This window comes from Berghia stephanieae, chromosome 8 (genome assembly GCF_034508935.2).
Source record: "Berghia stephanieae isolate SIO BIC M18660-M18661 chromosome 8, UCSD_Bste_1.3, whole genome shotgun sequence".
In the NCBI taxonomy this organism is placed as follows: Eukaryota; Metazoa; Mollusca; class Gastropoda; order Nudibranchia; family Aeolidiidae; genus Berghia; species Berghia stephanieae.
In genome coordinates this window covers 13,871,782-13,896,781 of record NC_088367.1, presented here as the reverse complement: position 1 = coordinate 13,896,781, position 25,000 = coordinate 13,871,782, and the positions used below count along the sequence as shown (strand labels likewise).

General features: G+C 36.5%; 1 protein-coding gene across 1 annotated transcript in view; it reads left to right on the top strand.

Annotated features, from left to right (window-relative positions):
• Window positions 1–1,859: 1,859 nt before the first annotated feature.
• The window catches only part of LOC144978206 (uncharacterized), a gene marked incomplete at its 3' end in the record, with an annotated part of 95,266 nt that continues 72,125 nt past the window's right edge, over window positions 1,860–25,000 (top strand). Inside the window, 2 exon segments of the mRNA XM_078923982.1 lie at window positions 1,860–1,970; window positions 18,728–18,783.

Here is a 25,000-nt window from a genome sequence, read left to right as displayed (position 1 = left end):
GTTACTCACACGTTTTTGTGTTAATTAAAGCTTTTTGTTATTGTTTTACCAGCCTGTTCTGGTGAGCAACTGACTGACTCACGAACAATCCGTTCTTGCTAGCCCTTACCCACACACCGATCATCCTAACTACCCATCTCTTTTATTCGTGCATCATCATTAGTGGATATAGATTTATGTGTATAAGTGTATCAATCGGATAAATAAATCAATCAGTCGATCGATCGCTCTGTCAATCAATAAATTTATATATCAATAGATTAATTAGTTCATCAAGTAAAATCTTAATCAACTCGTCAATATACCAATTAACCAATCAATCAATCAATCACTCAATTGATTCATCAATCAAGCAGTCTATATATAGATAGATAAATCTATCTATTTATAAATAGATAAATCAATTAATAGCCTGGATTAATCAATTCATCAACTTTCAATAAATAAATGAATGAATGAATCAATCAATTACTCGAATAACCAGAAAAGCAGTCCCATAAACAGGTAAAATTCTCTGTGAATAGATTATTTTTAATGAAATAGGTACTAATTAACTGAAGATTAAAATTATAAGCCATTCATTAAAGATATGGAAATTCACAACAAACTGAGAGATAAAAATAGAGAGATCAATTAAATCAAATCAATTCTCAATCAAAGAAATTTGTCAATCAGAATATCAGAATTGATGCCAAGTAATAATTATACGACATAATCACTTATTGATTTTTAATTTTTATGATCTTGTAATTAAAAAAAACTTTAGCATTTATATCTAGAGCAACATCCATTAAACGTGCTCGAAGCGCTTTTCATGAGCTCTTTAGCCAACAGCAACACTTAACATGAAAGACGGGTCATGATCCCTATTACACGATATTGCATTTTTTCCGACAGAAACAACGCTGTTAACTAACTCCGGGTACTGATTTTACACCTGAGTTCGATGAGAAAATGTTAGTATTGAGCCTTTTCCCAGAACTCAACTATGCACTGCTCAGAGCGGGGCTTGATTGAACTCTTCGCAAAGTCCCAGGTTTGCCAGGCAGAGGGTTGTCGTGTCAATTGGATCCTGAGTTTGGCACTGAAATCGTGACTTTTTCCCCCCTGTTTTCATCTGGCACTTCTCCATATCCTATTTTTCTCATCATTATTGACGCTAGAGCCCGCTCCACGTTTTTATCTTTGGAAATGTGTCTCTATAATAAATTTATGTTCATTTTCATCTTTATTTTCTATAGATAGTATGCGCTTGGCTTAGACGCTCACAACATTGCCATCCGGAAGTATAACGGTCCAACACACAAAACTGTGTGTAACCGTGGTCGTTTTTAGTCAGGTTAATACCGTTTAGTGAGAATTACTCATAAACGCGGATGGCAAAGAACAAAAACAAAGACCCGAGTGACGTCAACTGCGAACTATCTAGAGGCCTGTCTCAGATTTGTTAAAATATGACCTTCTGGAGTTCAGAAAAAGACAACGACAATAATAAAAAAAAATCTCCCAAAAACTTTCCTAACTTCCAACAACCAAAGTTCCCACAATCTATCAACAAAAAATCTATAAAAAAAAATAATTTTATTCTCTATTGTCTTCTGGCACTTTTCTACTCACTTCATATCTTGTTGTTACCAACATAAGTGCCTGCTCCACTCACTTTTCTGAATTACACAATCTATCAACCCATTCAACTAACTGTCCCTCCCTCATCTCCAATCCCAATTATCTACGACGAAAGCATACACAACAACATCATTAATATAATCTATCTATCTATTCATCCCCATCTACATCCATACACCATGACCTTTCACCTTCCTCCATCATCATCTCTTTCAGACCAAGCCCCGCCCACCTTCCCATGCTCCCCGCACGTGTAAATGTATCAACGATGTTCACCTTCTCACCGAGCTCATAGGAACTACACACCCACGGACATCCTATCCGTCTCTCGACCGAAATCTTGGGTAAGTGAAAATATTGCACCACCGGTTTTGATTATTTTTCTTTTCTGTTTTCTGTTCTTTTCTTCCCACCCGTTTCACTCGGATTTTTGTGAGTATCCATAACTTTAATAATAAATTGCATCATTTTCATCCACTTTGAATTAATCGGCACCTGCAGGCTTTAATCAAGCTACTAATGGTAATAGTAATGGTCATCAAGTCACTTGTATAGCGCACATCCATCTGTGTGGATTCTTAACTTTGTATAGCACTTTAACTCTACGTCCTCAGACGTATTTGCAGCTCTGATAACCGAATGCGATTTTAGGTTTGATTTAACATTTTAACAATTGGGACAATATTTTGCGTTGGTTTGAGAGTAACCGACGTGCACTTATTTGCAGGTCTGATAACCCAAATTGTTAATGGCTCATTGTTGAAATGGAAACACTATCAAACCCACTCAAATTATTCTCCATTGCAACAATGTTAAAAAAAAACCCAACATAATTGCGGTCGGTTATCAGACCTGAAAATATGTGTACGTCGAGAGTAATCTATTTCAATAATAACAATTATGAATGAGCCCATAGAATTTTGAATTTTGAGTTATCAGACCTGCAAATAAGTCTACACTGGTAACACAGAATCTACATACATTTAAACAGTAAAAATGATTGGTACTTTTAACCAGTTAAATGCTCTACTCTAACACCATCCAACCCCCCCCCCCCCCACCCCCAAAAAAAAAAAAAAAAAAAAAAAAAACAAACAAAAAAAAAAAAAAACAAAAAAAAAAAAAAAAAAAAAAAAAAAAAACCTCCCAAAAAAACCAATACGTATATTTTTAAAAAAATGACCAGAAAACTCGTCCTTCAAATATCCCATGCGAGGTCCCAGGTTTGAGAGTTATTGCCAAGATGAGGGTCATTTAAATCGATCGATATTTGAAGGACGAGTTTTCTGGCCAAATTTTCAAATACGCGTCTTTCCAGAGTACCTACGGCAATTTTCTGGTTATAATGACTTCATTTGGTCACTCACGTTTTACACATGGGGTTGACGTAATCATGTTGTTAGTTCAGTATAAAAGGCTAAAAGAATGTATGTACACTTTTGATGAGAGAACCCAGGGGCGTGGCTATATTGGTTGATTTAGTGCCTGGCACCGCATCCATCTTTTAAAAATGCAATACAGAATATAAAAAAAAAAGAAGAAAAAAACCCCCTAAGAAATGGTATATACCGCCTCTTACTTATTTGAGTTAGTCTTTTCTTTATTTTTTTTCTTCTTGCTTTTGTATTTACAAATATAGCATGTTTTAAGTAAGTTTCTTTTGATTCTGGCACCATCTTTTTCTGTAAGCATGCCACGCCACTGATTAAGGCCCCCTCCCCTCCCCCCGATAAACATCTCATCTTGAGGTTTTATGTTGATTTTATGTGGGCTAAACAAGAAGTAAAAAACAATTTGTGCTGTAGCTACGTAGATTTCACCTCTCTCTCTCTCTCTCTCTCTCTCTCTCTCTCTCTCTGTGTCGCTCTCTCTCTCTCGCTCTCGCTCTCTCTCTCTCGCTCTCTCTCTCTCTCTCTCTCTCTCTCTCTCTCTCTTTGAAAACATGGACATGAGTAAGATTGGTCCCGATAGCTCAGTTGGTTGAGCACTCACTTCACAAGCAAGGCGATTTAGATCAATCTCGGGTACAGTCGAGATTTAAAAAAAATGATCACCCAGCAGTGATTGGGTAGCTGGGTCTGTTAAATATGGAGGAAAGTAATTTGCGATAGACTAGCGTCCTATCCAAAGGATTGCAAGCAATTGCCACTGTCAGTTTCACACCATTGGAACATGTATAAACTCCGACTCCACGGGCCTGATGTTTCTGAAGGACTACTGTTGAAAAGGTTTCCAAATTATACTAGAAATAGAATTTTGTCCTTATGCATCGTTCTGCCGAGGAGTTGTTTTGTTTTTGTTTTTTTTTTTTAAACAGACAGATAGGCGATGATAGTTCTTACCAAATTTTCATGAATAAATTACTATAGATGGAACGAAATTGACGTCACTCAGTCATTTGTTGTTGTTTTTAGCCAGCCATTTTTTAATGAATAGTTCTCGCTAAATTATATCAATCAGACAAAACGCTCAAGGTTACACATAGTTTATAGTGTGTTGGTACGTTCTATCCGGCTGTCGGAATGTGAGTTTATTTGGATAACCGCACAGCATCAAAAACCGGTAAGAGTTACATGAATTAACGAAGGCTACGGTTCAACAGGGAGCAAAAGTGTGATATCAAAATACCGGTTTCAATCTCCTTGGAAGTGTGGAAACCAATTCATTCTCAGGAGGACTGGATAAATACTTTGTGCAGCTGATCTTCTGGTTTCAGAATGATGGCATCATGCATATTTTCTAGCCTAAATAAATGTTGGTCGTCAATAAAAATCATCCATTCTCGTTCTTTTACGCCTCGTAATCATAAGAAGCTACCTAGACCGTCTGTACATCTTGCCACTAAAATAGTTATGATACCTTATGATTCAATATGTAAATCATTGTTTATGCATTATTCGGTGAGTTTTGGCCGGAAGAGAGGAAGGTATGATGTCACGACTTCTGATTTCCATTCCATCGGTACAAAATAATTTCTTTTGTCTTCTGGCACTTTTATACTAACTTCATTTCCTGTTATATATAGATATATCTATAACGAAAGAGAGATTGAGAGAGAGAGAGAGAGAGAGAGAGAGAGAGAGAGAGAGAGAGAGCGATACGGGATGTATAAATAGATAAATATATAGATATTTTGGGTTTTGGGATAGACAGGCAAATACGAAGAGATTATAGGGAAAAAGAATGAGAGAAAGCAGCAAGAATAATATATATATATATATATATATATATATATATATATATAATATATGAAAGAATAAAGTAGAGAGATAGAGAGATAAATAGATAGATAGATAGATAGATAGATAGAGAGAGAGATAGATAGATAGATAGAGAGAGAGAGAGAGAGAGAGAGAGAGAGAGAGAGAGAGAGAGAAAGATAGAAAGTAAAAAGAAAGAGAGAAAGAAAAAGAGAGAAAGACTGAGAGAGAGAGAGAGAGAGAGGGAGAGAGAGAGAGAGAGAGAGAGAGAGAGAGAGAGAGAGAGAGAGAGAGAGAGAGAGATGCGAGGTATCCACTGAGACAGCACCTAACATCGCCTCTGGACTCGAACTTGAGGAAATGACAATTAATTCAGTGCAAATCTGGGGACTATGGCGCCAGTCGTAACTAGAGAAACTGTTCTCATAATTAACCAGTAACTGCCGTGATCGAGAAAAACATATTATTTAAAAATTTGGCCAGAAAACTTGTCCTTCAAATATCGATCGATTTAAATGACCCTCATCTTGGCAAAAACTCTCAAACCTGGGACTTCGCGAAGTCCCAGGTTTGAGGGTTTTTGCCAAGATGAGGGTCATTTAAATCGATCGATATTTGAAGGACAAGTTTTCTGGCCAAATTTTTAAATATATGTTTCTCTAGAGTACGGCAGTTTACTGGTTAAAGCCGAAGAGATAAGGTCGTTGATAACAGGCACCATGAAGATCCACACAGGTAGATAAAAAACATAAGCTATAATATTACTATACATCATAAACATCTAGCGTAGATTTCAACAAAAATAATTGTAGCCTCAACTTGCTCACTGTTGCTTGAGAGAAGAATTGGGACAAGATCATCGCTATGTCGCAGATCACTTTAACTCACTCAATCCTTCTGATTGAAGATGAAGATTTTATCTACTTTTCAAAATTGGAAGAAATGTATTAAAAATGACCATGTACATAGATAGTTTTATTCCAACTATCATTAACATGCAAAAAGTAAAAACACTAGCTTTGATACTACGTCAACAATTTGTCTCAGAAAAATAACATAAATCGTCATGGGGTAAAAGTAACCCAGGTAAACTACGGATATAGTCGGTGTTAGGGTTGAGTGAGTTAAAAAGAACTGGAGCCGAACTTCTTAAATTTGAGCTACTGATAGACTCAAAGTTATGTTGCATCATCATGCAAATAAATGGTATAGATAGTTCGAAGATGACGTCACAAAGGTGTTTGTTATTGTTTTTTGCCATCCGCGTTTATGAGTAATGCTCACTGAACTGTATTAGCCTGACTATAAACGTTCATCGATACACACCGTTTTGTGTGTTGGTCCGTTATACTTCCGGATGGCAATGTTATGAGCTTCTTAGCCAAGCGCATTCTATCTATAGAGAATGACTGAGAGTTCTGAACATTTTCACTTTATAGAATCCGTCTATTAAAAATCCTATAACATCTAAAAGCATTTTTAATGTCAAAAGCTTTAATATACGAGTTTGTGCGAAAATAAGTAACTTAGATAGAGACGATCATTTTTTCATGAATTTCGTGTTATAGTTGTGTAAAAATCTGATAATAATAATATGTGTACAAAACGACATGTAAACCTACATATTTGCAGGTCTGATAGGCCACATTGTCATGGGCTCATTGTTGTAATGGAAATACTCATAAACCAACCGACGAAAAATATTGTCCATTACAACAATGTTAAATCAAGCCCATAATTGCGCTAGGTTATCAGACCTGAAAATTTGTGCACATAGACCTAGGTACAAAACAATGTCAAACAAAACAGAAGGAAAAACGCAAGAAAAAATGTATCTCTACTCGGATCAAGGCTCAGAATGATATCCAGGAAGTCTGAGGATTCACCCGTAGCCATCGTAAAGTTATGGCCTGACACTGACCAAAAAATGACGTCCAAATGCCAGTCTTTTGGCACAAAAGAAAACAAATCGTGAGTTGTATTCAATAGTTCAACCAATGAAATTACCTGTTTCCTTGAGCTTTACTAACGACAACTCGCTAGACGCTACACAAACCTAAAAAATGACGTCAAACTGCCAGTCCAAGGCAAACTTTTTTGGGATGATATTTTTTTGCTCTCAAATTTATCACTTAGATTTTTATATGACAACGATTAAGTCAATACATAACAATGTAAATAACTTTATTTTCATTAAAATCCCCCAAAATAACAAAACAAAACAAACAAACAAAAAAGAAACCACTTCCAAACATACAATTTATTAACCATTTTCTTATTTTTATTGCTCGTCTAATCTTGATATTAACTTATATCACCCAAAATTGATAAAGAAAGGAAACAATAAAAAATATAAGGTGCGAAAAATGACAAACTGCATTTATGTCTTTTTATTCAATCTCCTATAATCGTTCGGTCAATAAATCTTTTTTTTAATATAGTTATTGTAAATAACCAAATCTAATGAAAAGCATTTAATAATACCGCAGTGTTGAAAAACTCGTTTTTATAAATTTGGCCAGAAAACTCCAGCTTCAGATATCAATCGATTTAAATGACCCTCATCTTGGAAAATAAATAAATCTCAAACCTGGTATCTCGCGAAGTCCCAGGTTTGAGAGGTTTTTTCTTTTGCCAATATGAGATTCATTTAAATCGATCGATATGTGAAGGACGAACTTTCTGGCCAAATTTTAAAATATGGGGGTTTCCAGAGTACAGCAGAAACTGGCTTGTTTGATGAAGTAGTGTGTCACGTTTTACTAAGAAATCTCGAAATAGGGAAGGGAATTCTGTCTTTTCCCATAATCGGGAAACTTAATAATAGGAAAACTAAACATCTAAAGATGAGAGGTGTATATCTCAATTAATTTTTACTATTGCATATAAAATATCAGGACTACTTTATAATGTATTTAAAAATAGTTAAGTTAAATTTGTATTCTGGTGTGCATTGGTATAAGCTAAAAAAATGTGTATGGCGCATTGCCAATCATTTTTTAAATTAAAATGTGTGTCAATATTGATTATCTGATGCTTTGGGAAAAGCTGGTGGCTCTGAAGTTCCCGCTCGATGATATACACTTATTATATGAATAGCTTCTTGTTATTTCAACTTATTCAATTCTCTAAACATAATATGGTCCAAACAAATATATGAATAAACTAGATAATTAAGCGTAGTCAAATTAAAAAAAAACAACCACCTTTCAGCTTTCTGCGATTTCGCACTAATCTCCCGTTTAAACGCATTGTTCATGTCACGATTCCATTAAAATCACGAGGAATTTGTTAGCCCATAATGTTAGAGTAGCAATACTGGTGGGTGCACACACGCTTCCACCTAACCGGATCATGGCGTTAATCCGGTCCTATAATCCGTTCCCTAATCCAATGGATTTCGATCAAATCCGCACAGCCGACTGCAAGACAATCCTATAACTCCTCAACTAGTCATAAGCGTTTTTCGACTCTGTTTTTCCATTTCAAACGCCCAATCGTCCTTCTCATATTCTTACTATTCTCTCTCACGGACCCAGCCATATTTCTTTTTAAGTCAAACGTGCTAAAATCGAGACGGATTATTCTTACTACAACTACTACTCTGTCTTCTGGAGAAGAATGCCATATCGATACTAATTTGCTTTTGCTTTTCACTGGCTTTTTGTGTGAAATGGTCAGTAACATTCGAAACCTGCTATCCAAATCATAAGGAATATTATAAGAACAGAATAACTCTCACACAATAACCTTGTCAATAATTATGATAATAATAATATTGTATTTGGTATAGCCTATATTATAATGTTAATATTCGTGCATAGTTTTCCAACACACAAGCTTTAATCGCGTGTTAATCACTTGGAATGTAAGAAAGCCTTGTGTTCTGTAACATTCAGTGGAGTTCTTTGTTTCTGTCAGTGTGAAATTGTATATAAATTTGCAAATTAATATAACTTATGGATCGATAGATTTGTGATTTAAGTTTGTATCATTAATTGTTATACTATATTATTATTATGAGATATTCTTTGTCATACTATTGTGATTCGTTTAATTATGATTTTCTGTCTTGATCTCTACAAGTTTCAAGACAGAATGGATATTTACTGAAGTAAGATCTTTCACTATAACAACCTTTTTACGTCTTAGCTCTTCCATTATGTATTGTTGCATCACTCTTCTTCTTCTTCTTCTTCTTCTTCTTCTTCTTCTTCTTCTTCTTCTTCTTCTTCTTCTTCTTCTTCTTTTTCTTCTTCTTCTTCTTCTTCTTCTTTTTCCTTTTTATCTGCTTTATTTCATTCTTTTTAATTGAGATATAAGTCAATGTAATCTCTATTTAAACACAATTGGGGGCATGCCACAATTTACTATCTAGAACCAAACGCACTTGAAAACAAAAATAATCAGAAAAAATATACTAACAAATTAAAATGACGCCAAACTGTGTCCGAGAGGGTTCTAGTGTCATGCTATATGTTAACAATGGCTACGGCTGGAGCGTAGCGTTCATTAACATTTTGCCTGACCCTAGACATCGTGAACTTATAGCCTGACACTGACCAAAACTTTACGTCAAAAGACAAGTCTTTGGCCACAAAAGAAAACAAATATGTACAGACGATACAAATTATTTTGCATTTTACTTTATTTTATGTTAATTTGTGTAATGTTGTGCTGACGAAGGGTTTGTACCCGAAACGTCCATTGTCTGTTTTGTTCCCATACGAAGCCTCTCCATTTCCACTCTTTGTTAGTAGCATAACCTTAGAGGGTTGTTATAATATACGTTGGGGCTTATCTAGCTCTGAGAATGGGAGCGATCTATATTCAGGTTTTCATCCATCCTTGTCACAAATCACATGATCTGTTGCTGTACAACGATTGGACATTTCTCAATGTATCTAAACACACTGCTTTGTTTATGAAAGTTATAAACATACCCATGTGTCAAGCTGAATCAAATGACCAATCGTGATAATAGATATTTAATAAGCTGTGAAAACTGTTCACTAAGTGGGTCACTTTGAGCACATTTTGCAATGTGACCAATGACCTCGACCACATGGAAAGTTAATATAGATCATGCCCATTCTTCGTTTTCTTCCAGGATTATGAAATAGACACATAGATAACCATGCCTCTCGGACAGTCGTCATAATGTAAACAATGGTAGTGATTGGTTAACATAGGAAACTTGTCAGATATTTACTATCGATGATATGAGTCTAAGTAAAATACCCACTGTTCTACCGCTTGATAATTAAAACCAACACAGAAAACTATAGATAGAATGCGCTTGGCCAAGGAGTTCACAACATTGCCATCCTGAAGTATAACGGACCAACATACAAAACTCTGTGTAACCATGAACTTTTATAGTCTGGTTAATACAGTTTAGTGAGAACAACTCACAAACGCGGATGGCAAAAACAATAACAAAGGCCTGAGTGACGTCATGTGCATACTATCTATATGTATGCTTGAACGTTTATAGTTCGATTGAGAAAATCGTACAACTAGTCACTTATTTGGCGGTATAAAAACAACAACAATGATCAGAGATAGGTCAATTTCATTCACGGTACTGTTTATAAACAGCCAAGTATGATTGTCCGAGTACGTGTGAAGGTGTGTTACAAATTCCATGTTTTGATTGGTCAAAAATATACTGGTTCATTCCCATAAAAGTCACGTCGGGATCACTATAGATGGAACGAAGATGACGTCACTCGGGTCTTTGTTATTGTTTTTTTTTTTGCGATGAAGAATGCGACAAGAACTAACTGTTGCTTTAGTGCATCAAATATGTGGCCCACGACCTCAAAACGGTATTGTGTGAAGGTGATTTCAATGTTCTAAAGTGAACTCAAAGACAAATGAATGAGACGTTGGTTAAGTTTATCTGTTTTATAGGTAGAACGAAGATGACGTCACTCGGGTTTTGTCATTGTTTTTCGTCATCCGCGTTTATGAGTAATTATCACAAAGCTGTATTATCTTGTCTAAAACGTTCAAGGTTACACATAGTTTTGTGTGTTCGTCCGTTATACTTCCGGATGGCAATGTTGTGAGCTTCTTAGCCAAGCGCATACTATCTATTGGATTCAATAGTCTGATGTCACTTCCGCCCAGCAACCAGCAGCTTGGTTCTAAACAAAGAAAATCGGTCCTTTTAATTCTTCATGCTGGCTAGAACTTTTTCACATGTCATATGAAAAGTCAAAACAAGATCAGATTTATAATGTTCTTCTCGTCTGGATACACTATTATGCTCGTCGGAGAAGTATTTCATAAGAACGTCCGCCATTGTTCCGGTAGTTTAGAACCAGTTACTAAGTTACTATGCGTCATTACGAGGGAAGTGACTGTTGAAGCCTATAGAGGACAATCGATATATTATTTTCTTGAAATGACCAAAACGAAAAGCCCACTTGTCTTATCATGGCATCTTTTAAACCAGTTAACTGTCTGTCGTACTATGGAAAAACACGTATTTAAAAATTTGGCCAGAAAACTCGTCCTTCAAATTTCGATCGATTTAAATGACCCTCATCTTGGCAAAAACTCTCAAGCCTGGGGCCTCACCGGGGCATTTAATTCAAATCAAATCTTATATAATTTATTGGCACAATGGGTTTACATTTGATCTCTGGTTTTTGTTGTTCTACACTTCAATGACCCAGATAACATTTGATTCAATGTTTTGGTTCTACACGTGAATGCCGTTTGGTATTTTGTTTTTGTGCTGACATTTCTTGCTTCAAGTTTTCCACACGTGAAAAACGTGGGTTGTTGTTACATTTTTTTGATTTTTTTTTTGTTATTGGCTCTTAATAAACGGCGAGGTGGTTGTGTGTCGGACTCTTGTTTTCTTTTTGTTTTTGTTTTTTTTTTTTTTGCATTGGGCTAGTTTGTTTGCCGCACGTTGGCGTCGCTGGTTGTTTGGTGGCTTCTATAGATAGTATGCATTTGGCTAAGAAGCTCACAACATTGCCATCTGGAAGTACAACAGACAAACACACAAAACTCTGTGTAACCATGAACTTGTATAGTCTGGATAACAGTTTAGTGAGAATTACTCATAAACGCGGATAGCAAAAAACAATAACAAAGACCTGAGTGACATCAAATTCGAACTAGAATCTATATTCTTTTAACGAGTGCTTGATGACGCTTAAGACCTATCGTTAACTTGTAGCCTGACACTGACGAAAAATGACGTCAATCCTCTAGGACTTATCGTTTGACGTCATATTTTAGGTTTGTGCAGCGTCTTGTGAGTTGTCATTTGTAGAGCTCAGGGAAACAAGTGCTCCCATTGGTTGAACTACTGAATACAACTCACGATTTTTTTTGTGGCCAAAGACTTGTCTTTTGACGTACTTTTTTGGTCAGTGTCAGGCTATAGATAGAACGAAGTTGATGTCACTCGGGTCTCTGTAATTGTTTTTATTTTGCCATCCACGTTTATGAGTAATTCTAACTGTATTATCCAGACTATAAAAGTTAACGGTTACAATGTTTTGTGTGTTGTACTTCCGGATGGCAATGTTGTGAGCTTCTTAGCCAAGCGCATACTATCTATTATTTATCGATGCCTACGTCTTGAGCGTTGCCTTAATAAACAACAAGAAAACAAAAACAACAAAACAAAAACAACATCAACAAATATTGCTGCTACTACTAATAATAAAACAAGAGAAACACACTTTGAAACATGAGTCATATTTGATACTACTCCAAATGGACACAGAGAAACAAACCCACAATAAAAGTATTAGAAATAATACGCTTCAGCAGTCGCAACGTCACTTCCCCCGTAATGAAGCATGGTAACTTAGTAACTGGCTCTAAACTATCGGAACAATGGCGGACGCCCTTATGAAATATTTTTCCGAGGAGCATAAAAGCGTATCCAGAGGAAAAAAAAACATTATAAATCTGATCATGTTTTGACTTTTACACATTCTGATCACAAGACATATGAAAAGTTCTTAGCCAGCATGAAGATTAAAAAGTAACGATTTTTTTTTTGTTTAGAGCCACGATGGCCGCCGTTGCTGGGCGACGTGACATCAGACTATTGAATCCAATTTGTGCCAAAATGGCTCCAGCTTAACTGGTTGATCGATGACGGTGTCAAATTAAAAAAAAAACCCAGTAAAGCAAACGGGTGGTTTTTTTTTTGGATTGGTGTTCTGCTCAGGTATCAGCATCAAAGGCTACTTGTTATTTGAAGTCCCGTGTTCGTGTTAAACCTCAGCCTTTTCTTAAATGTCAACTCTTGTCAGGTTTGCCAAGTGCCAATTCTGCATGGATCGTTTAGAATTTGTAATAGTGTGATAAAGAAGAAAATATACCGTCAAACATTTTATAATTTATCGATGTTATGCGTTTAGGTAAAATACTCACAACGTCCGCCAACCGGATATAACGTACCAACACACAAAACTATGTGTAAGCTTAAACTTTAAAGACATGTTTGATATAATTTAATGAGAACTAATCTTTAAAATGGCTGTCCAAAACCAATAGTATAGTAAAGAGCTGAGTGACGTCAATTTCGTTCCATCTATAGAATATTTTCTCGAGTTTTCTGGCCAAATTTTAAAATAAATGTTCTTCCAGATTACGGCTGTCAACTGGTTCAGTATAAATGACGAGACTCTGGTACTCTGGAAAAAACACATATTTAGAAATTTGGCCAGAAAACTCGTCCTTCAAATATCGATCGATTTAAATATTTGAAGAACGAGTTTTCTGGCCAAATTTTTAATTATGTTTTTCCAGAGAACCGCAGTATAGATAGAATGCGCTTGGCCAAGGAGTTCACAACATTGCCATCCGGAAGTATAACGGACCAACACACAAACTCTGTGTAACCATGAACTTATAGTCTGGTTAAGACAGTTTAGTGAATACAACTCACAAACGCGGATGGCAAAAACAATAATAAAGACCTGAGTGACGTCATCTTCGAACTATCTATAGATAGTTCGAAGATGATGTCACACGGGTCTTTGTTATTGTTTTTTGCCATCCGCGTTTATGAGTAATGCTCACTGAACTGTATTAACCTGACTATAAACGTTCAAGGTTACACAAAATTGTATTATGTTAGTGTATCGATATAGCGAAGATGACGTCACTCAAGCATTTGTTATTGTATTTTGCCATCCGCTTTTGTGAGTGATTCTCACTAAACTATTAACCAGACTATAAAAGTTCAAGGTTACACAAAATTGTGTGTATCCATGAACGTTTATAGTCGGGTTAATACAGTTCAGTGAGCATTACTCATAAACGCGGATGGCAAAAAACAATAACAACGACCTGAGTGACGTCATCTTCGAACTATCTATAGGGCTGTTTGTATGTATGTGTGTATGTGTGTATGTGTGTGTGCGTGTGTGTGTACAATAAAAACATTCTAAACTCACGACTCAAATTATTATTATGCGTTTAGAATAGAGTATTAACTGACTGATTTAAGGCCCTTTCGCTTCCTAATCATCCGACGGGACGCCTCCGCAGCCTCTCAAATCGTCTGTGTTAATTTCTTCCACAGTTCACGGTCTTTTGCTGTGGATGCTGAATTCATAAGATCTTTCTTTGATTTTAACTCTTGGCTATTTTGGATTGGAGGCGATTTAAGTCAGTGTGAATTGACGTGGGTGGTCTGCCTTTATATTTCTTGTGTCCAGTCGTGGTGAAAAAAGTATTTATGGCTTTATTAGCTGGTTTATTTTCATCTCTTTTCAATGAATTCCCAAAATGCCGCCAGCTTATCTCCAGGATTTGAATAGATAATGGTTTTTCGTTGCATTTTTCATACAGTGCTTTCATGCTTATTTATGCGGTATGGTACTATTAAGGACTATTTTGTTTTCTACGGAATCTGTCTCATCTCTGCTCTTCGGTTCGGGTCAGTGCCCATGTTCCGTAGCTATAAATAAGCAGGCGAGTTTTTTTTCTGCCCCCCCCCCCCCCACCTCCCGCGTCCACACAGCAGAGTGTTGTTAGCCGGGTCTTTTAATTCTGGCGGAAAGAACTTTCCAATAGACTAGAGTCCTATCTAAGGGATAGAAAGCATTTGCTATTGTCCGTTTCGGGACACGGAAATCGAAATACACTCTTGCTCCTTGGGCCAAATGTGGCTCTGGAGGAGATCGATACCGGACTCCCGTGTATTTACGTTGAATGTTCCACCAATGTAGTTTTTAGGGCTTCAACAGAAATTCTGATACTTAGTGACATAAAAAAAAGAGATTTTATATAGCGCAATATCCACTAAACGTGCTCAAAGCTTTTACAAGGGATCCCTGGCCAACAGCAACATTTAACATGTAGGACGCGACATGACGCCTTTTAGGCGATATTACAATTTTTTTTCCGGACAGAGGCAACGCTGTTAACGGCCAGGTATTCTTTTTAAACCTGAGTACGGTGAGAGAATGTGAGTAAAGAGCCTTCTCCAAGGACTCAACTATGCGCCGAGAGAGGCTCGAACCCAGGACCTTCCGATCCGAAAGCGAGTGTCATACCACAAGATCACATAGCCGCAAGATACAGCATGATCCATCGCCTCAAACGGTATTTTATTTGATTGATTTCAACGTTAAAAATTGATTGAATGTTTAGAAAAGAAAATTAAGACTTTGGTTCAGTTTATATTTTTATAATAATTTTTGTCAGTTCAACCCAACATGATAGCATGTTTAATCAACAGGGCACACGACATAGGATACATATAAAAATAAATAAATAATAAATAGTAATCATCGGGATTTGGTCTTGTGCGCAGCTGGAACGCCAAGGAGATAAAACAAAATTGTGACCCCTCGTCTCAAAACGGTATTATGTCGGGATGATTAAAATGCTGAATATTGAATTTATAGCCAAAATTTCAGACTTGGGTTGAGTTTGTATGTTTTATAGAGAAGAATGAATATCATATTTTAGTGTGTTGAATACCAATAATTCAGAATTTTGACTATTTTAGCTTTAATTTGACTTTTTAGCATTCGGTTCATCCCGGCATAATACCGTTTAGAGACGATGGGTCACAAATAAAGTAAAGTAAACATCGAAATAACTCAATATATTTACATAATCTATAATTTGATCAAGACATCGACATAATTTAATCACAACAGGTAAACAAGTTACCATTCCGGACTGGCTGAGTTGTCAGATAGAACCAGCCATAATATAAATAACTGAAATTCGATTTAGTATGATATTAACCGGTTAACTGTCGTAATCTAAAAAAACAACAACCCCAAATCATGTAATTTTGCCAGAAAACGCGTCCATCCAATATCGATCGATTTAAATGACCCTCGTCTTGGCAAAAATTCTCAAACCTGGGACCTCGTGAGGCCTTTTCAAAGTACGGCAGTTAATTGGTTGATATTATTGTGGTGCAAATTGAATCTTCTATGAAGCGTAACGGTGACATGACTGACTTACGCTGTAATCCTAATAATCACTCCTTTAGTGTTCCAGGAGCGGAACACTAGGTAGGGATTCTTGTCTCCAGCCTTCTCTCGACCCTTCGCCTCTTATTCTTGGTTTATTATCTGGGTCAGAGCGTAGCCCATTATAAAGTTATAACCTGACACTGACCAACAAAATGACGTCTTTTGCCACAAAAGAAAACAAATCGTGAGTTGTATTCAATAGTTCAACCAATGAAATAACTTGTTTCCATGAGCTCTACTAACGACAACTCACTAGAAGTTACACAAACCTTTAAAAAATGACGCCAAACTGCCAGTCCTAGAGGGTTCTAGTGTCAGGCTATAGTATTGTTAACGATGGCTACGGTCATAGCGAGTAAATGGATAGGTATTGAGTAATGCACTTGTTATTTGCAAAGCCACTGTCTCACGACCAGATACAGGCTCTTGGGTTTTAGTGTTAGTTCTGATTTTTTTCATCAATCCCTCCCCCCCCCCACCTTACCTTTAGTCAAAGGGAGATATCTTTAGTTCTCCAAACTCTGTTCAAAGATGTGAATGCAGCCTATGCCTTTCCTATTCGTGCTTTCACCTCTGCTTCCGTGCCTTCATCCTTGTCAATTATACACCCGAGATAGCAGAAAGTGTCTATATCTTCGAGTTCCTGATCTTTTACTTTGATCTGCTCCCTTTGACGCGTACCTATCCTCAAGACCTTTGACTTTGCAGGGTGAATTCTTAGACCAATTGATTCCGAGAGGCTGTTTATAATTGTGGTTTTTGCTTGCATCTGGTCCTGGGTGTGGGACAAAATAAGAGCCAGGTCATCTGCAAAATCCAGATCATCCAACTGTGTCCAGGGGGTCCACGGTATCCAGCGGCGTAGCCTGGTCATTTAGGAGCATGGGGCTGGATTTGAGATGGGTTGTCGCATATATATATATATATATATATATATATATATATATATATATAGAGAGAGAGAGAGAGAGAGAGAGAGAGAGAGAGAGAGAAAAGAAAGAGAGAGAGAGAGAGAGAAAAGAGAGAGAGAGAGAGAGAGAGAGAGAGAGAGAGAGAGAGAGAGAGAGAGAGAATTTGATGCACTCAATTATTTTACCAAAATTTGTATGTTTTTTGTAACTTGTTCATCATGCCTGGCTAAAGATAAGCGATAGCCACTGTCAATCTTCACCTATGTGAAGAGTACCAACGGTTTTCAATCTAGTGGTGATATTTAAATGTAAGTTAGACTTCTGATGGTTCAATGCTCTCTGTGTTAAATTTTTCAAACAGGTAAATCCACTTCTTGTCCAAGACAATTCTGTATTGCTGTTATCGCCAAACAAAATACAATTAAAAGAAAATAAACTTTTATTTTCTATTCTCACCGATAGCCAAGGAAAACGACTATACCAATCTTTATCAAATTAAATGACCGATTCTGTTTCCCGTCTTTAATAGTGAGTACAAAATCGTTTGGTTGATGGGGACCGAGACTTTTAATCAAAAGTTTATTTTCCCTATTCAAAGAACTGGTATTGATAGTCAACAGATAATCAACGTGATTCATCACACTTAATAGCAATTAATTAAAATTTTAAAAACAAACACTGCACACATCAGATTAACACACTCAAGTTAAAAGGGACAATGGGGAATTCAATATCACATGCCTGACACGCCTCGAAGAGAGATGGGTAACAGGTACAACACGATTGCCATCAATGGAACAATTAGGTCATTGTGTGTGGCTGCGAGTAAGAAAGCCACAATGACTCAGTTCAACGTCAAGATGCCTCTTGATGCCCACAGTCATAGCACACGGCAAACGTGAAATGCATCGCCTGGTTGTACCGTGGGAATATGGCTGGAAGCCTTCTCCACCTTTAAAGCCACACGCTGTACTGATTGGTCAGGGGTACGAGTACAACTCGAGCTGTAGTAAATTCAAAGCGGTGTGATTGGTTCAAGTTTTGAGGCTCTGTAAGGGTTTTTTAACACCAGGTCAACAATGAATTTCATTGTTTGTGAAACAGAAAAATTAAAAGTGTGACTTTTTATTGTTAAATTCTTACATACTTTCAAGACAATGACGACCTGTGGCTTAGCCTTAATAGCCTTTAAGGCCCTACGCCACTGACGGTATCCCATACCTTACAATAGTAGTAAGGTAAAATGATAAAAATGACAGACTGCCTTGAACTCTAGCTTCGATATGTTTATGTAAATTCAATTTTTTACAAGCCTGAGCGCAGTGTCTTAAAAAAGTAATCATGTCATTTTAATTAAGGAGATTTATAAAGTACTACACATACATCCATGTACGTATCCACATAACAACACAAACACATACACACATACACAAATCCCCAAGTCAGATAAACAGTATCATATAATATATTTTGCTTATCATCTCTTAAATTTTGTCTTTCCCAGGGGTAAAAACAAGGGGGACATCGGAGAGCGTCGAGAGCATTCCAAGGGCTTCCTCCGTGAGTATTAATAGAATATGGTATAGATAGTTCATAACATTGCCATCCGGAAGTATAACGGACCATCTCACAAAACTTAGTGTAATCATGAACTTTTATAGTCTGGATAATACCGTTTAGTGAATATTACTTATAAACGTGGATGGCAAAAAAAAAAACAAAACAAAAAACAATAACAAATACCAGAGTGGCGTCAACTTCATTCTATCTATAACGTGTGTGTGTGTGTGTGTGTGTGTGTGTGTGTGTGTGTGTGTGACCTGACGTGTCGTATGATTAGACAATGAAAATCAAATTGATAAAGATAGGATTGTAATTATGTTATATGACTTTAAAAATAAAAAAAAAATTATAAATACAAATCTTCAAGGTTTCTGGATTCGCCAGTTTGGGGCAATACTCTACTGCAAATGTGACCCATCGTCTCTAAACGGTTTTCTGTCGGGATGAACCGAATGCTAAAAAGTCAAATTAAAGCTAAAATGTTCAAAATTCTAAATTATTGGTATTCAACACACTAAAATATGATATTCATTCTCCTCAATAAAACATACAAACTCAACCCAAGTCTGAAATTTTGGCTATAAATTCAATATTCAGCATTTTAATCATCCCCACATAAAACCGTTTTGAGACGAGGGGTTACAAATATTCAAAATTCAAAGATATTCATTTCATTGTTTATATCACATACAATACTTTTCAACAGTCGTAACATCACTTCCTTCCTAACGACGCATGGTAACTTAGTAACACTGGCTCTAAACTATCGGAACAATGGCGGACGCCGTATGAAATATTTCTCCGGCGAGCACAAAAGAGTATCCAGAGGAAAAAAAACCTCATCAATTTGATCACGTTTTGACTTTTACACATTCTGATCACAAGGCATATGAAAAGTTCTAGACAGAATGAAGAATGAAAAGTAATGATTTTCTTTGTTTAGAACCAAGATGGCCGCCGTTGCCGGGCGGCGTGACATCAGACTACTGAATCCAATTCTTGTTCCCGTGATTTTTAATTAATTAGAAACCTCATGTAACTGACGGCCCTTTGAATGGAATTTCACTCTCTGAAAAAGTGTGGATGAAACAAAACAATGGCAGACAAAGCCAGAAAGAAAAAAATACATGAAAAAAAAACAAAACAAAACAAAACATCCTACAAAATAAGTCTTCCTCGTCTGGGGATCGAACCTTGACCTCGTGGTAACCGACAAACGTGCAACCACATAGGTCACCCGATATGGGACGATTTTTGTGGGATATTTTTGTTATTGTCTTCTTGTATTTTCAACTCTTACTTTGTCTGGCACTGTTTCATACACATTTTTAAATCTTTATCTTACACCGATGCCCTTACACCGATGCCCTTACACCGATGCCCTTACACCGATATCCTTACACCGATGCCCTTACACCGATATCCTTACACCGATGCCCTTACACCGATACCCTTACACCGATGCCCTTACACCGATGCCCTTACACCGATACCCTCACACCGATGCCCTTACACCGATGCCTTTACACCGGTTCCCCTGTTCCTTAATTCCTCAATTGCATCTTTTGTTTTCTGTTATTGATTTTTTTAAAACTGTCATGAATGTACAAGCTCACTTTGACCCAACCCCCCCCCCCCCCCCAAAAAAAAAAAAAAAACAACAACAAAAAAACAACTGTGTTTCTTTTAAAATTTTGGCTTGTAAAATTTCACTGCGATTGCAAATTGATTGCGAAACTTCTCGCATGTCCAAAAAACAAAAAAAACAAACAAACAAAAAAACAAAACAAAACAAACAAACAAAAAACCCAAACCCAAGACTTCTAAGGTTCCTCAAGTTTGAGACCTTTTGACCGGTTGGAGGTCATTTGAAGCGATTTATAGATAGTATGCGCTTGGCTTAGAAGCTCATAACATTGCCATCCGGAAGTATAACGGACCAACACACAAAACATGTGTGTATCCATGAACGTTTATAGTTGGGTTAATACAGTTCAGTGAGCATTACTCATAAGCGCGGATGGCAAAAAAACAATAACAAAGACCCGAGTGACGTCATCTGCATACTATTTATATTTAAAGGACGAGTTTTTGGCCAAAATGTTAAATACGCGTTTTTTTCTTTTTTCCAGAGTGTGGTATATTAAGGTTTTAAAGGTTTATCTTGGGCAGTTTGCCAATAGAAAATATAATTTATCTAACTCAGATTATCCAATCTTTCAATTACAAATGAAATTAAAAATCAAAGTAAGGTCAACTGTTTAAACTGCTTAAAAAATCGAGACAGGCTGGATTCTTTTTTGCGGTTGGGGGGGGGGGGGGGGGGGGGGATGATTTTTTTTCTTGTATCTTTCTTTTTGCCTTGTCTGTTTCACAAACGCCTTTTCAGGTACAAAAAAAGATTTCTCATGATTTCGATATAAATGTTTTTTTTTCTCTATTGGTGTTATGCGTTTAGGTAAAATACTCACAACACACACCAGCTATGTGCAACCTTGATCGTTTACAGTCTCATTGATATGATTTAGTGAGAACTAATCACCAAAATGGCTGTCTTAGTCCAATAACAAAGACCAATATTCTCCCCCTCCCTACTTTATCTGTACGAGTTATCGTTTTATTTTTTTCGCTGGATGTCTCTGTACGTCTTTCCATCTTTTGACCTTTTTCTATGTAGAGCCAACCCTTCTTATCAATTCATATCTCACAGGAACTATTTTTCCTATCTATCTCATCTTTCTCTTTCCTTTCTTCCTTCTCTTTCTTCTTCGAATCCTTCTCCTCCTCCTCCTCCTCCTCCTGCTCCTCCTCTTCTTCTTCTTCATCATCTTTGTATCTATCACACCGTCAATCTCTCGACGTTTTCATTCGTTTCACTTTTCTTCTTGCCTCACTGTTCAACTCTCCGTTTCTCTAGCTATCCTCTCTCTCTCTCTCTCTCTCTCTCTCTCTCTCTCTCTCTCTCTCTCTCTCTCTCCTTCTCTCTCTCTTTCTCTTCCTCTCTCTTCCTTCTCTTCTCTCCTCCTCCTTCTCTCCTCCTCTCCTCCTCCTCTCCTCCTCTTCTTCTTCTTCTCTCTTGTTCTAACCTCTCTCCGTTTTCTTCCTTTACTCTCCTCACTCTCTCTTCTCTCTCTCTCTCTCTCTCTCTCTCTCTCCTCTCTCTCTCTCTCTCTCTCTCTCTCTCTCTCTCTCCTCTCTCTTCTCTCTCTCTCCTCCTCTCTCTCTCTCTCCTTCCTCTCTCTCTCTTCTCTTCCTCCTTTCCTCTCCTTCTCTACTCTCCTCTCTCTCTCCTCTCTCTCTCCTCTCTCTCCTCTCTTCTCTCTCTCTCCTCTCTCTCTCTCCTCCTCTCCTCCTCTCCTCTCTCTTCCATCCTCCTCTCTCTCTCCTCCTCTCCCTCTCTCTCTCTCTTCTCCATCTTCCTCCTCTCTCCTCTCTCTCCTCATCTCCTCTCATCTCTCTCTCTATCTTCTTGCAAGAGACCAACCGTCACAGTCACCCTCTCTCTCTCTTCCATTTCTCTCATCTCACCCTCTTCGATCTCCTCAATCTCCCTCTAATAATCTTACTCTTTCCCTTACACACAAACAAAAATATTCACAATAAGCTCTCTCCATAAAGAACACACACACACACACATACACATACACATACACACACACATTAACACATCAACCATACATTATCGTACCTGGCTTCTTTCCTCCACCGATATCGTTTTAACACACCAAATAATACTCACCACATACAACTAGCTCGATAGTTAAGACGGATGTACGTGCCAACACTCGCCCACACAATTCCTTAGCATTGACAATTTACGTTTATTACTATATTATAATACACAATAATACACACGCATACACACACACACATGCACACACATGCACACGCATAAACATACACACAACAATTTACACGCTTGCTAACATCGCCTAGTATATAAAGCAATCCTGGACAATAATAATAATAATAATAATAATAATAATAATAATAATAATAATAATAATAATAATAATAATAATAATATTATAATAATAATTAATAATAAATAATAATAATAATAATAATAATAATAATAATAATAATAATAATAATAATAATAATAATAATAATAATAATAATAATAATAATATAATAATAATAATAATAATAATAATAATAATAGTAATAATAATAATATAATAATAATAATAATAATAATAATAATAATAAAATAATAATAATATTAATAATAATAATAATAATAATAATAATAATAATAATAATAATAATAATAATAATAATAATAATGTTAATAATAATAATAATAACAACACAGGATCCAATGAAGACGATGTACACATATTTTCAGGTCTGATAGTTGAACGTATTCATGGGCTTGATTCAACATCGCAGAAATTTATAGATAGTATTTCCATTACAAAACTAAGCCCATGACAATACGCTTCAACAGTCGTAACGTCACTTCCTTCCAAATGACGCATTGTAACTTAGTAACACTGGCTCTAAACTATCGGAACAATGCGGACGCCCGTATGAAATATTTCTCCGACGAGCATAAAAGCGTATCCAGAGGGAAAAAAACATAACTTTGATCATGTTTTGACTTTTACACATTCTGATCACAAGGCATATGAAAAGTTCTAGCCAGCTTGAAGAATAAAAAGTAATGATTTTTTGTGTGATTAGAACCAAGATGGCCGCCGTTGCCAGGCGGCGTGACATCAGACTACTGAATCGAATTTGGGTTGTCAGAGCTGCAAATATTTGCAGGTCGTTTGAAGACGCAAGGCAACCATGCATGTTGTTAATTTCCCAACTAGAATCTCGATATTTAACAGTCAACTGCCGTGTATTTAATTTGGAAGTGCTTTAAATGCGGTTATGTTGTCTTGTGGTATGACACTCGCTTTCGGCGCATAGTTGAGTCTTTGGAAAAGGCTCTTTACTCACCATCTCTCACCGTACCCAGGTGTAAAATGAGTGCCTGGTCTTTAACAGCGTTGTCTCTATCGGGAAAAAAAAATGTAATATCGCTTAACAGGCGTCATGTCTCTTTATATATGTTATGCGTTGCTGTTGGTCAGGGGCCAACGCTTTGAGTATATTTAGTGGATATTACGCTATATCAAAGTTCAATTTAAAAAAAAATTGTTATTTTCCTTATTTGAAAAAAAAAGTCTTTTTCTACTTCTCGTGAAATCGTTCGTTTGTTTTTGTTTAGTTGTTGTTCATTGTAAATAAAATTCCATAAACGAAACTTTCCAAGTTGTTTCAGCCTATGATGTACACTATGTAACCAGAAACCCGATGTTGTATAATATTCTTGTTAAAAACTTCTTCGAGTGCCAATGTAAACATCAAGCTGATGTGTGGAAATTTTACCCAACGGTGAAATTAACGTAGATACACAATATTAATATGTGACCCATTGTCTCTAAACGGTATTATGTCAGGATGAACCGAATGCTAAAAAGTCAAATTAAAGCTAAAATGGTCAAAATTCTGATTATTGGTATTCAACACACTCAAATATTATGAGATTCATTCTCCTCAATAAAACATACAAACTCAACCCAAGTCTGAAATTTTGGCTATAAATTCAATATTCAGCATTTTAATCATCCCGACATAATACCGTTTTGAGACGAGGGGTCACATATGTGATGCGAAGAATAGAGAACAGACCTATCTTTTTCTCATGTATCTGGAATTGATATTATCTAATATCAAAAGCGTCGTATAGGGAGAAACAATTCTTTTTTTTTTTTTGGTTACGTTCTATAAATAGGAAGCTGGTCTGGCGATAAACTCTACTTTCCGGTAGATCCAAATTTGATCCATCTACTCAATCATGCTCCATCACGATGGACAACTATGCCTGACAAAATGAACTCTCGTGTATCTTGGAATCAAATTTGAGTCGTGCATGATGGTTGGTCAACCCCTGGTTTGACAGTATCCATTCTATCATGTGCGTCATTATTTTAAAAAATACTTATATAATTACTTATGCAAACCATATCAGATTTTGTAATTATACACTAAGGCATTTAAAAGATAATTCCTATATTCAGCCTTTAGTAAGATAAGATGAGATAAGGCTGAATTAACCACCAAGTTCAAATGGAAATTAAAATTACACTGAAAAAGATACTCTCTCGATGTATTTTTTCCCCCATTTTCTAGTTGTAGCAGGTATCGAGACATATTT